The following is a 17374-nucleotide window of genomic DNA, read 5'->3' as shown; positions in this document are numbered from 1 at the left end:
TATATATATATACAGGGTGATTCTTTGATCATGAACCACTTAATATCTCATAGGATAAGATATGATAATATATTAAACTTTTTTTTTCATATTGTTTTTATACTTTGTAATCTCAGTTTTTCACAATTTTTTTGTTTTCAACCCTCCCCCCCCCCAACTTAGTTTTTTTGATATCAACTTTTAAAACTTTATTAGTAACGTATACATTTTATTAACTTTTTAAATTGAAAATAATGTACTAATTAAATTGATTGCTTGATAACCAGTTTCAGATGATTATTTTTAAAGTTATAAGATTTTTGAAGAAAGGATGGGAGGGGAAGTGCGGTTTGGAAATGCGCGCAGATAAAAATAATACTACACTCCACTTCCCCTCCCACCCAAACTTTTAAACTCTTATAACATCAAAAATAGTTTTCCCAAACTTATTATCGACCAGTCAAAATTTTAGTTACATTATTATAAATTTAATAAGTTAATAAAATATATACGTCACCATTTAAATTTCAAAAATTGCTATCGAAAAATCTAAGTTGGGACGGGTAAACACAAAAAAATGTGAACAATTAAGATCAAATCGTATAAAACCTATATAACAAAAATAATTTTAAATTATTATTAAACCCTATGAGATATTGAGTGATTTTTGATAAAAAAATTATCCTTATTTATATAAAAAAATAATATTTAATAAAAAAATATTAAATGTTATTAATTTATTAGAAGTAAACGTTTGATTTATGTGCTTTTTTGAGAGGGGGAAGGCGAATTTTTGTATTTTTTCTAATATGATAAAAAAAAACCAAAAAAATAGTTGTTTACTTTAAAATAAATTTAGAAAATATTTAAATTATAGTAGCTGGTTTACCAAGTATCAGTATCAAGTATTATTATTATAAAAATGATTTAAATGAATGCTGTTGTAATCAAGTTATAATGATGATATAAATCATAAGATAAGAATGTAAATAGAAAAGCAATACAAGTGTGTAACATTTTATAGCAAACATAATATAATTTATATTATAAATTTAAAAAAATTATAAAATTATTCAAGACTTATTTATTATAAATGAAATATATAAAGTAAAAAATAAATCAAATATACTTTAGCTATTCAAAAAATTATATTATTATTAGCTTTAATGTTCTAATAACCAAATAAAAAATTAATCTAGAATTATTTAATATTTTTTTATACAACAAAAAACGTATACTTTAAGTTAACATAAATTTGCATTTATTAGAAATGTTTGGAATTACGGATACTAATAATTTATTTATTAAATTAAAGAGCGATAGAACTTAATACTTAGTAATTTACAAAGTAGTAAAATGTATACATTTTTATGGTTTAACATTTAATATATTTAATGCATTTTACTCGAATGATTAAGTTACTACTCTAGTTTTAATCTATTAAAAGCATTTTTTAACAGACAATGTTATAAATTATTTTGATTTCAAGTGAGTTGTTAATTTCGAAAAGGGCCTATCTCAAGTTTTGATCAAAATTGATTTTTCCGCGTTTTTTTCAATTACACATATAGACCGATATTTTATGAGCGAAAAAGGCCCAAATCTGTTTTCTATTGTGATGAAAAAAACATCCTATTTAACATAATTAACATTTGCAACAACTAAGCCATTTTTCAACAGACAATGATAGAAAATAATTTTGATTTCCAGTATTTATGACAAATTTTATTTGTAAGTCTTAAGCTAAAATAATAGTAGTTTCCTAGAGAATGTCTATTTAGGCAAATTTTATCATATTATTATAAATGATTCAGAAAAATATCGAAAAAAACCTATTAGTTTTTAAAAAATAATATAACTTACCCTTAATTCCTCCGGTGTCACTTTAATTATCTTTTCAGGTACAGCTGAACCTGATGCTTCAGGCTCAGTTTTTCCTTCAAGTTGGCCTGTATGCATACAGCTAACCGCTATGATAAAAATTAGAAACGAAAGAGAGAACTTGAAAAACATTGTGTTTGTCTATAAAGTATTATCTGAAGTTAAACTGCGAGACAAATCAAATGAATTTTTTCGTCTTTGAATGCTTGTTTTATATAGTATGAAAAAAAAATAAAGAATATTATACGAGTACACAAGTATAACAAATGTGATATCTTTGAATTTTTTAGTTGTAGCATTATTTGCACAAAACTGCATATTTGCACAAATATGTAAATGAGTACAGAAGTATATTTGCTGTATAAAATCCATAATACTATACCGATAACTTAAGTGAGGTGTGTAGATATATTTTTTTAAATTTTACGGAAAATAGGTCAGAAAATGGGAATGGTACACCTTTCATAGATTTAACTTCCATGCCGCCAAATATCAAGATTATAAATTTCAAGTTATCAGTCTATTTTATTTCCTGTTTTGAGATTCCTGAGTGCTCGGGGTTAAGTTTTGTTCTAAGAACTGGGAGTCCGATAGCGTTGTTCTGCTTAGACTAGAAGTTCAATTGGTTCATTACCGTCATACCGGATGGGTTGCCAACAGTTGTCCTAAGAAAATTTCCGGTTTGTTTGTCGGTTCTCCCTCTTAAAATATACGATGTTTTGTCTGCTAACCATTTATCGTGTCACATCAAATCCATACTTCAATATATATTTTATTATGTTTGTTAGGATTTTTTTAAAATTATTTTAAAATTCTGAAACGTTTTATCTATTTTATAGAGGCCCAGTGCCTCTACCAAATTGTAACGTGACTGTTTGGCTAGTTGGATAGGCTAGGCAGAAACGACAGTTGATAGGGTTAAATCAGTAGACCCGAAGACGGGATAAATGGCTAAGCCATAACTACACTCAAATATTCCTAAAGTCCTGTCTATATATTTTCTATATCGCCTGAGGAGCCTAACAGGCTATTTTACCTTTAAATAACTTAACTCTCAAGTGTGCAACGAAAAGGAAACAGATTTATTAAAATAAGTACATCTATGTATATATATTTATACATAGATATTAATATATATATATATATATATATACTACACCTATACCTGGATCCTAAAGCGTTCTTTGTAGTTAATCCAGGTAATGGCGGAGTTGAACTGTTATATGAGTACAGATAAAGCTTTCTTAGCAGATACGTTTGGTTGCGGTGCAGTGCGGTGAGTGGATGATACCCCCAACTGTCCTTCTAGAGCTAAATTAAGGGACCCTAGCCGGGGCAGGAAGCTACCCTTTATCTGCCCTAAAATACCGCTAGAGACTCTTTGTAAATTTATATAACCGCCAAAAGAGCAAAATGGCTGATCGTACCTTTAAGTAAATAAACTCGTCTATCAAATTATAACGTACAATATTATTTATTTAAAAGACTTTCGCCGGTTAAGAATTAAGTTATTGATTAAAATTTTAAAACGACTAAAAACAATATGTATAAATATATATATATATATAAAGGTTTTACACCTGTTAACTGGTCCGGGGTAATCCATGGATAATGCAGGTAAGGTGACGTAAGTCAATGTTTAGGTTGCTATGTGTGAATGAATCAACAGTCAACAGGTAATGATAATATTTTTATTATATTGTTAATAACGATATATGGGTAGACAGACGATCAACCTTAATCGTATCGATCCTTAAACTAAAAATTCACTTTTAAGCACAATTGTCATTAGGTACAATGCTTTTATCGATATTTGTATTTTTATCTGAGAACACTGGACCTCTTTTACTTGCTCACATACTACTCATTACCTTACATATACTCCTTTCTTACTGTGCTGGTTTATACTGTGCATGGTTTAACCCTACTATTCACAGATTGACATTGTAGTATTTATTTAATAAAGATTTTATCACTTTCAGATATAATAATTGTTGTAAGCCCATGACCTCCCCATCCCCACTATGCCTCGAACTAACTGTACTGGCATTTTACGGCTTTTATTTTCTAACGTTTACAGAATTCTGTATTCAAAGGCCTAAATTTGGGTTTCCAATATTGATAATGTACTAGGTTTTATTTTATACTTGTATTGTAGTTGCATGAAAGGTGCTAGTATATTATAAAAAAACGGTAAAGTGTGTAACTAACACACGGTAAGTATTATTTTTTTTGTTCTATTTACCTTAAATTCGCATAGGTATGAAAAAACATATGAGTCATAATAACACTTAATATTATTGCTTATAGAAAAATTCAAACCAAACGACTACTAGTTGACATTGTCCCTTTTTTTATGCCGTTATCAATGACAAATACTAAAAAAAAAAATTTTCCTTTATCTTTTAACTCAAAACTTTACCGATCCCGTTCAATGGTATAATTTGTTTTTCAACATGCCCCGACATATATGATATGTATAATTTTTTTTTTGAAGAAAATTAAAATTTTTTTAAACGCAATGACATATTATGACCTAATGTCGCCCGCACCTGATAGAAAACCAAAGCGACTATAATGTAATATAACTTTTGCTTTGATATCAACTTTTAATAGTACAAAATAATTAAAACAAAATACTTTAATAACATAAAAGTTATTATCATTAGATTTTTTTTATTGAATAAAACTTTTATTAGAATATTTACAATCTGTAACAAAATAAAATAAGCGCAATATGTTTTGACAAAGATAAGTAAAATATATCTAGACAGTGACGTTTGTTGATGGGAAAGTCCTACAGCTTAATTTTTCTTTTACTTTGAATTACTGAAGCAGATCCCTTAGCCAATTTCGGCAAACACCAAAATGACCGGTCGAGAGTGGGTTCTTCCTGTAGGTTATCGAAATTTCGAATTTTTTTCCACGTGCAATTTTGTTGATAAAACTTTTCATATAGAAAATTCTTTGGTTATAATAAATCAAAAATATTTTCGAAAATCATACAATTTTGGCACTTGTGCACACATGAGAATGTTTTAGTACATTTTTTTCCATCGATAAATGTTCATGAATTTAAGCAGAGAAATACGCCGATCTAACGAAAAAAAAAATATATTATAAAATTGTCAATGCTTGAAGTTCACATTTATTTATTTTTTTTTTTTGTGCACTTCTTAGTGTTAGTTTTAACGTTGAAAATTCAAAAGGCATGGCAAGTTGTCAAAACTTGAAAATGTTATTGAATCGGATGTACTATTGACATACGATTTGCGCACATAGATTTGTTTCAAACTACTGCCCTTATATAGTCCGTCAAACAAATAGTAACCTAACCTTAAGTATGGCTATCGACGGATATTCACAAAGGAAAAAACCATTACAATTGGGGTTGAGACTTGAGTAGACCGAGCTGACTGAATGTGATAAAATCGCTTTTGAAAAATTAAATTAAAACCTAAAACTGGTACTTGAGCACTCAAAAATTACTGGGACCACTCTAAATATTATTCGTAAAAATATTGCCATGTTTTGATAATTTTTTTTTAAGATTAACATCTGGCGAAAACAGTTTTCTGGCAATTAAAAAAAACAGTATTGCCGAATTTTTTATTCGTCTAATATGTTATGGATACATATTATGAGTTCTGACCCTTTTATTTTTTTAAATAAAGGTCCTAAAAACACAAAAAACTTGCACCCCCCATAGGGGGCTGGCCAATGGGTATTATTTAAATTTGCGACTAATGGTGTATAGGTGAAAATCAAGTAAATTTTCTCTATACATTTCAACGTGACTCGACAATTTTTTTTTGAAATTCATTATTTTCATAAAAAATGCATAAAATTGAAAATGTCGCCGATAGTATATTTTATATAGTAAAAATATAAATATGTATTGATAAAAGCACTGTTAAGACAACAATGTACTTAAAATTAGCCAATTATTATTGCTTACAATTAAGACGAATCATGTCGCCTTGGAACAAGACTGCTTCAACTCAAAATATAAAGTTTTAATGGATATAGAACTTAAAGATTGTGCCTGCTCCCAAATGGTCAATTTTAACTTCTAGAGCTTTCATTTTAATACTTAGCAATTATTTTTGTTACCCAATGCTTGTTATTTTAATTTCAAGTTAAATATCAGCCAGACACTACGATTGAGATTATGGCTATTTAGCAATGGGTTTTTAACAAACCGAACTGCCAAATGTTATTGTTGTGGCAGTTTACCATTTGAAATCAAATATTTTTTAAGGTATAACGATAAATGTGGCAATTTCGTTTTTTTTTAACTGTACTGGCTTTTTATGGCTTTTATTTTCTAACGTTTACAGAATTCTTTATCCAGAGGCCCAAATTTGGGTTTCCAATTGAAAATGTACTAGGTTTTATTCTGTGCTCTAAATTTTTGTTGTATGAAATGCGCTAGTGTATAATAAAAAATGATAAACCGCACACGGTTAGTAATATTTTTTTTTTGCGTCTTATTTACCTTAAGTTCGTATCGCTATGAAAACACCGATGTACTCACATAATAATACACATAAAAATGCTCCATGGTTATAGATGTGCTCATATTTTTTGTACTATCAAATGCGTTAGTGTATAAAAGACCTTGAAGTTTTATTATAATAAACATATTCGACATAGACACATATATATATATTGTATTGTATACCTTTAGGCAGAATTTACAGAAATAAGAAAATTGTAAATACATTAATTATAATATATTATTGTTTATATAATAATAAAAAGAAGCCAGTATAGTGGGATCGGGGCATGGTGGGGACGGAGAGTCGCTACAGATTTTATTATAACTGAAAGTTATAAAATCACTTTTAAATAATGGCTTCGATGCGAATCTGTGGATAGTATGTTCAAACCAGTTATAGTGGTTTAGAAGATATCGTAGGACCAGCAATAATGTACTTAAAATTTAATATTTAGTCTTGTGCAGGGTGTATACGATAAGGGTTCATCGTCTGTCTATAAAAATGTACAGTCATAGCTACCCATTTATCGTAATCAACTATTAAATGAAAATATTTTCATTACCTGTTGACTGTTGATTCACTCACACATAGCAACCTAGAAACTGACTACGGCCAAAGTGTAAATTTACCCTATTTTTGATGTTTTTCCTTTTAAAAAAAAAATATTTGACTACAGATTTTTGAGGAAATTGTATATGTTATAGTTCCATTTTAGATTTATCTTCGGTCTAATTTTCAGATCTAAATCTCTAAAACTTTGCTTGAAAAAGTGAAATAAAGAAAACAATTCTATCCCTTTTAGGGGAAAGGGTTTATGATATTTTTTTCGTTTTGTTTATGTTCTTCGATAGTACTATGTTTGAAGAACAATTTATACATTTTTTGGGTGTTTTTCTCAATTTTGATGAGGAAGGAGTGTCTTTTTTAAATTTTTGACCTATTAAAGTACCTTCCAGGTATGATTTCTGATCTATAGAGTTGCTTCACGAAGAAATCGGTTCAGCGGTTTACAAGATATCATGGGTCCAGACACAAACATAAAAACACATCACATTGTAAAAACAATACCTTCTCAGCTCCGCGCCGAAGCTAATACTATAAATTATTATGAAAACATTAATTCTTTTTTTTTTGTATTGCATTTCGTTATTCGTTTGTATTGCATTATTCGTATTCCTAAAATTGGTCTTGGAACATCTAAAGTTGTCAACATCCGGTCATGAATAATGTTACTGTAATTATTTTTTCATAAAAAATGTAAAAGCCTTTATCATAACTTTTTTAAATAATTGTATATTCATTTTCTTAAAACGGAAACGTATTGAAAACACGTGTTTAGTTGTATTATTTATTTAAAATAAGAAGAGTACTTGTTTTGATTTGTTGTTTTATATTCTTGTTCAAATATTTAAAGTCACACACTAATGTCCTAAATAAGAAAATATTCGAAAACAAAAACAACATCCTGTAAATCGACCTAGTTATATTATTTGAAGTATCCAACGTTAAAACGATTTTGATTATTATTATATTTCGGGTCCATTAATTTTTACTTGAGTGATTAAAATCGTAGAGCATTTGTCAGTATTCCGAATTTAGTTTTATAAATGTATAGAAAAAAATTATATTTTAAGACTAACAGAATACATTCAATCTCTTATGGAATATTTTTAAATTAATATAAAAGTTTGGATAATCATGTGGATTATACAAATATTATGATATAACAAACAAAAAAAACCTCATTTTTTTGTAATAAAACAAATCCTTTCGTCGACTAGAATGTACTTTATAACGTCTTAGATTAATAACATTTTTCATCTAGAATTTCGATGAAATTTATTCTTTACACTTACAACTTTTTTGTTTAAATATTTCTCTCTGACTCCATCACAAACATTAGCTTAAATGAGTTAGATGTATTATGTAAACAATATTTATTTAAAATTGTATATACAATTCATCTATAATACATTTTAAAAAACCAGTACAGTGGGGTCGGTGCATAGTGGGGACGGAGCATAGTTGGGTCGGGGCATATTGGGGCTGGAGAGGTCACAGGTTTACAGGAATTTTTAAATCTGAAAGTGATAAAATCACTTTCGAAAAAACGCTTCGATGCAAATCGGTAGTTAGTATTTTCAAGCCAGTACAGTCCAAACCAAGCACAGTATAAACCAGCAAAGTTAGAAAGTCTTAAATGAAGGTTCTGTATTTACAAATGAGCATCAAAGCGTTTATTTGAAAGCGATTTTATCCAAGAGGACTAGTACAGTAGAGTATTGGCATAATGTAATCAAAGCAATGAGGAAACGGAGAGGTCACAGGTCTACAAGAATTATTATAAATAAAAGTGATAAAATTGAATAAAATCGCTCGAATTAAAAAAAAAACTGTAGTGCCGAATTTTTTTCCCGTTTAATATGTTATGGGTACATATGAGTTCCAACTACTGTCAAATTTTCAACCCAAAAGTTTTAAAATTACCGCTAAAAACCCCGAAAAACAAAAAAACTTGTACCCCCCCTAGGAGGGTGGGAAATAGGTATAAGTTAAGTTTGACACAACTGACGTGTGCGGGCATACCAAATAATTATTTCTTATACATTTCAACTCGATCCGACTCTTTTTCTCGAAATTATAGCCATTAAAAGTTCGAACTTAAAAACTCGTACGGTTTTTTTTTTTGTTTTTTCAACTATCGTCTGTGAAGACTTAAACTTTTTCAACTTTTACCCCCCCAAAGTACAAACTATTCAAAATTTGTGATTTATAGAGTTGCTATTCGAAGGAATTGGTCAAGTATTAAAAAAGTTACAGTGTATACAGCGAAAAAAAAAGCCCACATCAGAGTAAAACCAATACCTCGCTTTGCATCGAAGCTAAAAATAAACAAACACATCATTGTAAAATATACAAAACGTTTAAGGTATAACGTTTTATAAGGTATTTTAATATTATTATGTTTGAAGTATATCTCATGCAATGTCAGTTACAGCCCCAGCTGTTTTTTTTTCAAAATACCTCGAAGCACTACCCCGCCCCTCTCTGCCTTGTTAAAGTAAAATAAAAAAAGTAAATTATAATTTTAACTTACCATCCTTTTCACCAAATGTGTTTAAATATATTTACTTGTTTATTTTATTAGTCGTCCCTCGTTCAATGCATAATACAGGTGACTTAGACAATCTAATATGTGACATCACTAAGTGAATATAGCTACGGATGCGATGAATTACTGAATAGGACCTTTCAGAATAAACACTTATAATTAGTATAGAGAAAGCTAAATCAAGTATTTTATGCAAATAAGGAAATATCAATTGCTCAACGATTACATTAAAAGGATTGAATGCAGGAAGCGTGGTATTATGTGAGTCGGTTGTTGAATAACTGTTTCGATTAATTCAAAAAGACAAATTTCAGCAAATAAAATAGGACTTAAACATAATTTTAAATGAAATATCGTTAGTCGATTTCTTCATTAACCTAGAAAAGTGGCCGACTTAGTCAATTATTTGTACATAATTGATATCTAACTATCCTGAGGCCTAAAATGTCCAACAAACAGGCCACTTCAACCCCCTTAAGATGGATCAAAACATATTCACTGGAATCAAACTTAAAATTTTTACAACAGTTTTTGGCTACCATAAATTCTGACTTAAGAGCATTTTCTTCAATGACTAATAAGTAAGCGTGCTGTTCCTAATACACGTTCAATCAAGATTGTCGATATATTATTATATTCACTTCAAGATATCTATTTTTATCATAACCCTTTTTCGTGACTTACGAAAACCCCTAAAATGTAAAACGTTTTTTTTAAAATTAACTTTTAAGTTTTTTTATAAAAAACGGTAAATTTTTTTTTCTGTAGCCTTTAAGTGTTTAGAGAGGGTTTTCTAGAGATGGGCCCTCCACATCCCCCTTGTTACACCTATGGATTTGTATGGCAAAAATCGCCTTGGATGGATTTGAACCCAATTTGGATTTTAATTTCACAGTAATAGTTTTCAAAACCGATTATGAGTCGATCGAACAATTTACCTACATGGCGTTAAACGCTTGAAAATATTGTGTTCAATAAACAGCTATACTAACAGTTAAACCTACGTAAGGAAATGCGACAACAATTTTTTAGTCATCAGTATGAAAACACTCTATACATATATACATATAAATATCGTAAAAAGGCGTTTGCATAGTATGTTCTTTTCCGAATTCCAGCATGTATAATAATAATTCCAGCCATTGCATTAGCCCCATGAAACCGAAATAATAATTACTAAAAAAACATATCAGCCTCGAATAACCCACATTTTGGCCCACTATAAAAGCTCCCATCGAGAGACACAGTGATTACTTATTTTTTAGCTCAATTTATTGAAAATAATAATTCATTTCTCAAACATGAAAAAGGTGGTTATTATTTAATAGGATGTACTGATTACTTGTTAACAGTAATATTATTCTTATTTTTTTATGGGGCTAATAGAAAATTGTTTTATTAAATACTCTGCTTTTTGTTAAATTACATATTATACATTGTAATATTTTGTTTTTTTCTTTACAATGCACCATACTGCTTATAATTTTATTGATTTTGGTTTTTACTATCAAAACCGTATATTATGGCCGGTATTTTTAAATATTGTTTTCTATTTTCCGTATAAAATATAAACAGATATTTTGTCGACGTGTAGTTTTCAATTGAAAATCTATACATTTGCTGTTAAAACGAAATTTTTTTTGAGTTTTCTGCTGTTATTTTCATTGTAACCGTTCTCATTTGTACAAATGTGTCATATGCGAAAATATTTCACTGAAAAACAACTTATTTTTATTCCATAAAAATCGGTATATACTACTATAAGTCTTCATGCAAATTGTTGTTTTTCAAATTTCCACAATATCTTTTGTCCCTGGAAATTATTTTTCTGTTAGAATACATACAAAACCAATTTTACATGTTATAGATTTACACTATAGAGTAGTATAAGTCTTAGGGAAAAAGACTAATAAAGAACAATTTTCAGCCACTTTTATGGAAAAAGATTATTAATTGATTCCACTATTTTTCAAAATAAATATGCATTGCTTAAAAGTTGGTTTAATATAATATAAGTCAGCACTTGTACATCAAATTTTTATCTATAATATATTTATTTATTTTTCAAAAAGCTGACACATTAAGGTTGGAACATATTAGAGGAGGGGGGGGGGAATCACAGGTATTACAGAACTATAATAATTGAATGTCATAAATCACTGTCAATAAACTTCAATAGTAGTTATTTTTTTTCTCTTTTATTCTATAGCAAATCTTCACTACTTTCGCATATTGATTACACAAGCTAACAATTTTTTTTTGTGCCACAAAAGCTATACAAAGTCATTTGTTCTAAAGTATAGCTTATAACGCTTATATAGCTTATAATGCTTATATAGCTTATAAGCATATAACTAACAGTTCCTATAATATAATGAAACTAACAGCTCTGAACTCCTATACTTGATATACTTTTACATGCCTTCCTATTCTTCGAGATATTACACAGGCTCGAAAGTTTCCTCGCATGTCCAGAAATACAGCTATTATCAGCCGGTAAACCGTGTGGTAGATTATAACTGTGTACGTTTATGTGGAATTTGTCATAACATAACCATTAAACAGATGCAAATAATCATTGACTATGACAAATGTTCTAGCATTCATGGTACCATATGCCTAAAAAATCATGACAGCTTTTGCATCGGGTGACCGTTAACGTCTTAATTAACTGAATATTAATAGATGATTTACATGGATATTTAGGTAGAGCGAGGAATTAGTTGTTCCAGGGGTAATTTGTTACGATAGACATATTTTATATTTCAATTATGGCAGCAATGTGCTAACCAAATGATTGTTATCAAGTTAGTTTTTGCTTCAAATATTTTGTTGTGATCTTATAAATATCGAAAAGAAATTTGATAAATATGTTTTTTTCATATCGAATAGTGAACTCAAATAGAAACGACATGAAAAATTATTGACACTAAGTAAAAATGATATACAGGGTGATTCATCTGATGTAAGACTCTCATTTTTTCGGGAAATATGAATATTTTGAAAATTACTTTTTTTTCTAAATTTTTAGATACATAAATTTTTCAATACTTAGTTAATGTTTAACCAAACCATGTATTAAAAATCATATAAAAATACACACAAAACGTATTCAAATTCATCCTTTAACATAAAAAACTCAATGAAAACATTTAATTTGTAATTTTAGTATTAGAAAACCAAATAGATGACCAAATTTAGATAACCAAATAGATATAAAATAATTACAATATATTTTTTAGATAAACCTCAACACTGTAGGCAAGTCTACAAAATGTGTTTGCAAATTAATTAGTTAAGTTTAATGTATTTTAAGATAGTTTTTAATACATTAAGTGAACTTGCAAATTAAATAATACAATTTTATAACTAAATAGATAACTAAATTAATTAAATTAGTAAACCACATTAGGCAAAAGTTATTTTAAAACCATATTTTTCATTTTATTTTGTATTTAAATTTTAATTGTGAGACAACTGTCAGTTGTTCTGCGGATTTAGTTTTATAATAATTGTATAGAAAAAAATTATATTTTAAAACTTAAAAAAAAACTTAGAAAAATAATCATTAATAGTTTCTATTATTAACGAAAATCTTGTAGCATTTTCCTCCAGCCTATCTCCCAAAATTATCAACAGTCTTTTTTTTTAATTTTACTGGATATTCATGATACATCTACCTACTAATTATTATATTATTAAATAATTTTTTTTTTCGTATTTAGAAAAATTTTAACAAGTAGAACAATTTTTTTAAACGTGTACAGAATTCTTTAACCAGAGACCTGAATTTGGGTTTCCAATTAATAATGTATTCCATTTAATTTTATACATTGAACGTTAGTTGTATGAAATGCGCTAGTATATTATTTACCTTAAATTCGTATCGACCTGGAATATTATATGAGTAATAATAATAATACACATAAAAACAGTCTACTAACCCAGATTTATTGTAGGTACTATTCAATGCGTTCGACATAGAACACCTTGAATTTACTGTGTGCAAAAAGACAGAAAATTTTCATTTTTTAGTGTCTTATTTTTTTAGTTTCGTAGCAATGACAATAACAAAACATGAGTTATAGGCCACAAAAAAAAAAAAAAATTTCTAAATCAATACACATTCACTTAAACAATTTTACTAATCTAGAATATAGCACACAATAATGCGTTGAAAAAAATTTGAAATCGACAATCTTTTCGATTTAAAATATTATGTAGGATTAATTTTTAATTATATATACAATATATTTTACACTGTTTTACTTAGTCATTCAACATAAGAACTCTATTTAGTTATGTTACCTCTAAAATTAAATCTCTATATAATGACCGTTAAGATGAGTTATCTATTAGAAATATAAACGATGAACCTGTCAACCAAATTTCCACAGTCATTTAATGGAGGTAGAAATATAAGGAAAGGATTTAGAAGCAAAAATAATTGTTGGTATAGATTATATAAAAAAACATAACTTTACTTATTCGGTAATTTTTTATTTTAAAGGTAGACTTGGCATAAAATAGAAATAGATATATAATATTATGTTCTCAAAAAAAATGTATTATATGAAATATGTTGTCGAAAAATAAACCGGCGGTTCTTTTACCGTTAGCTTAATTAAATTATATTATTTATTATCTATACTACAATTTCAGATTTTATAATGTATATAGTGACAAATATAAGATAAATTATAATATAATATTATGTAACGAACAGAAAACAGATGCCGGTGTTTTTCTAACATTATTATTATCATTATTGTTTTTAAATTTTAATTCTTATTTGTTAATCATGCGGTGGACGCGTAGCGACGTTATCGACTGATACGTTCACCAATAATTTTTTTTTCAAGAAACAAATAAATAATTTACGAAAAATGTTTTTATGTAATCAATTACGGTTTTCAATAGTTCAAAAAAACTAAGAATAAGAGTCCATCGGAGCGACGGTGCCTACAGCTTTTGTCCCCAACGCAACGCACTGGTTAGGATGTGGTGCCGCGGTATTCACTCCCGCCTATTGTGGATGGAACTTGTGAAATTCCCAATTGTAACTGTTCCTCTAGTAGTTGGTACCACGTGTCACCAATTTTTTTATATATCCTTTTGGCATTATGTTTATTCGTTAAGATACATGTATGGTGTGTAGTTGAGTCAATTTCAACTTTAATTAGGTATGATTCTGGAAATTGTGTACTCCAGTATATTCCTAGGAAACGACACTTCGCCAATAAAGAGGCATCATTATCTACATGGTCCACAGATCCATCTAAAAAATTTGAAAAATTGTTTTTTTAATTTCCTTATATTAGCTTACCATTTGACTACTTTTCTTTATGGTACATGACACACTTATTTAATTTATGAATACAAATTCATAAAAAAAATAATAAAATAAGAATGGTGGCCGTATTGTTCAGCCATGTTATTTGGATACATGAACATACGTGTTAGTAGTTATAATTTATTTGATTAATTGTTAAAAATTAAAACCGTTTGTATCCTTATTTCTATTAAATAATTTAAAAAGTATGTAAATATATTGATACCGTTCACATATCATACAACTCCATATTAATATTTACCTATTACACGACGTCTGATTAGACTTATTAAAGCTGGAGCAAGATATTTTTTTCTTCTCTCGCCGGCAAGGCTTTTCAATGTTCTCGAACCTATGAAAAAAATTATTCAATAACGGTGATGCAAAGAAATAATACAGATAAATAATATTTTAGTCGTTTTTTATACATAATTATTGCAATATTTTTCAAAGAATTACGATACGACTAACTTTTTTAAAACTACTTATTGATATTGAAACTTGAAATCTCAATGCATTTATTACACACGAACACTGTAGTCACACTCTCTCTCTCTCTCTCACTCTCTCTTTCTTTTCACAACAAAAAGTCTAGTTTATATTATTAAAATAGTTAATTGATATAAAATATTAAAGAAATAAAATTAAGTAAATATCAACTCTAAAACAAACTTTTAAGCCTATCAAAAAACGCGTAATTACCATTATATTCTCCTTCCAATACATATTCTGTAACAAATACATCAAATATCAAATCATTGTGCATTTAATAAATCCCGGTTAATATATTTTATACAATATGACATTCATTCTATAACTGAAGTTAATTAGATCAATATCATTTAATGTAAAATATTTGTATATTTGTAAAAATGTAAATTTATATCTTATATCGATGTTTTAATTATATGTCAAATGAAACTTAAAAGCTTAACAATAAAACATATATATAGCGCTTTATGACTTAAAGTAATAAATCGAATTTTTCTTTAAAACTATAAAAATATGTAACTATTTATTTTTAATTTTATACTTACCTATTATAGGTTCTATGTCGTTTAGAAGTAGTTGGAGGACAAAAGAAGCTTCTAAAATTTAAAACAAAATAAATGTTTAATGTACCTTACATATTTTTTATTATTGAAACCGATATGTAATATTGGTATTTATCAATAGGTACGTATGATTATTTTCAAAGTATATATAAATAATAAATGAAGAGTGAAAATGTCAAACGTTCCAAGTGCCAAAGTATAAAAATTGAACTTTATAATTTGATTTGTATTTTATTCATTACCGGAAACAATTTTGAAAATTTTTCAAGTATAGAATAATTATTTATAAAAAAAACAATCATATTTAAAACTTAAAAATATGTTAAAGTGTTTCCGGTAATGAATAAAATACAAATCAAATTATAAAGTTCAATTTTTATATTTTGGCACTTGGAACGTTTGACACTTTCACTCTTCAAATATGCAATAAGTGTAATAAATATGAAATATAAAAAGGGGTTTTACTTTCCAATAGATCGTAAGTTCTAAATCCTGAAATTAAAACAAAAATCGTATGTGCATAGAGAATATCAAACAACTGTGTGGAAACGGTTCCATAAAGTGCGATGAAAATGATTACCCTCTATTCTGGAGATAATTTCCATTTTGTCTGAAAGTAACAACACGTGAATTAATAATATTGCATTTAATTTTCTATTCTATTATAACACAAGAAGACGAATGTCAAGGTAGAAAAAACCTTTGTGTTAAAAGCTCAGAAGAAATACGCTCCACTGAATATTCAATACGATGAGAGTATCTTCGGAAAATTCAATGGAAATGAAATATTGGAAATATTTTCATAAAATTCAACAAAAAATATTACTCGGTACAGCGGTCACATAATTAAGTGTGCCTGAAATTGACATTACATAAATTAATGATAGGTATTGACTTGGATTTGCTATAATAATTGTTTACATTATATAATTATAAACTAGAAGACGAAGGTCAAAGTACAAAAAAAACTATTCCCTAGTCTATTATTATAACTGAGTTGATGCATTTTAGACGATAAGAATAAAACATTTTAATCAGACGAGGTTGATAGAGCTATGATCAGTATTTTCTTCATGAAACTTCTATTTAAATATAGGTGAAAAATATAACAATTATAACTAGACCGCGGATTTGTATGCAATTGTACGTATTTTATGAGTCCTCCTATGAAAGAATGTTCCCTACCAAAATCTGTTTCAGAACTTTTTATACCATACAGACACTACTTGTTAGTGCATATTTTGCATATTTTTTGTGCATGTAAAATAAAGTAGTCATTTTTAAATTATTCAATTGTGCCTATCAAATAATAATAATAATTTAATAATATTTTATACAATAAAATATATTAAACGTGAATTTTTTGCTAATAATTATTTAGTTTTAAAATTTTTGTTATCGTTTATATTAAAAAAAAAAAAATAATAACGTTCAAAACGTAAAATTTAATTATAAATTAAGTGGCTTTAAAATTTTAAAGAGTTAATATGTATCTATATTAACACCAAGTCAT

General features: G+C 27.7%; 1 protein-coding gene and 1 long non-coding RNA gene across 5 annotated transcripts in view; one reads left to right on the top strand and one right to left on the bottom strand.

Moving 5' to 3' along the window:
- The window catches only part of LOC126840012 (uncharacterized), a 160604-nt gene that overhangs the window by 104409 nt on the left and 38821 nt on the right, over nt 1-17374 (top strand). The window lies entirely within an intron of this gene.
- Nucleotides 14198-15894, bottom strand: LOC126840024 (uncharacterized). Its single transcript, XR_007686015.1, has 4 exons — nt 15844-15894; nt 15509-15535; nt 15069-15158; nt 14198-14752 (listed from the first exon to the last, which is right to left on the bottom strand). It is a non-coding gene; the product is annotated as an uncharacterized LOC126840024 (long non-coding RNA).

The sequence above is a fragment of the Adelges cooleyi genome, unplaced genomic scaffold, assembly GCF_023614345.1.
Source record: "Adelges cooleyi isolate 19-005CV unplaced genomic scaffold, UGA_ACOO_1.1 ACOO_flye_CR_arks_rails_tigmint_CR_PRNA_33, whole genome shotgun sequence".
In the NCBI taxonomy this organism is placed as follows: domain Eukaryota; kingdom Metazoa; phylum Arthropoda; class Insecta; order Hemiptera; family Adelgidae; genus Adelges; species Adelges cooleyi.
This window is presented reverse-complemented; position numbering and strand designations above follow the sequence as displayed.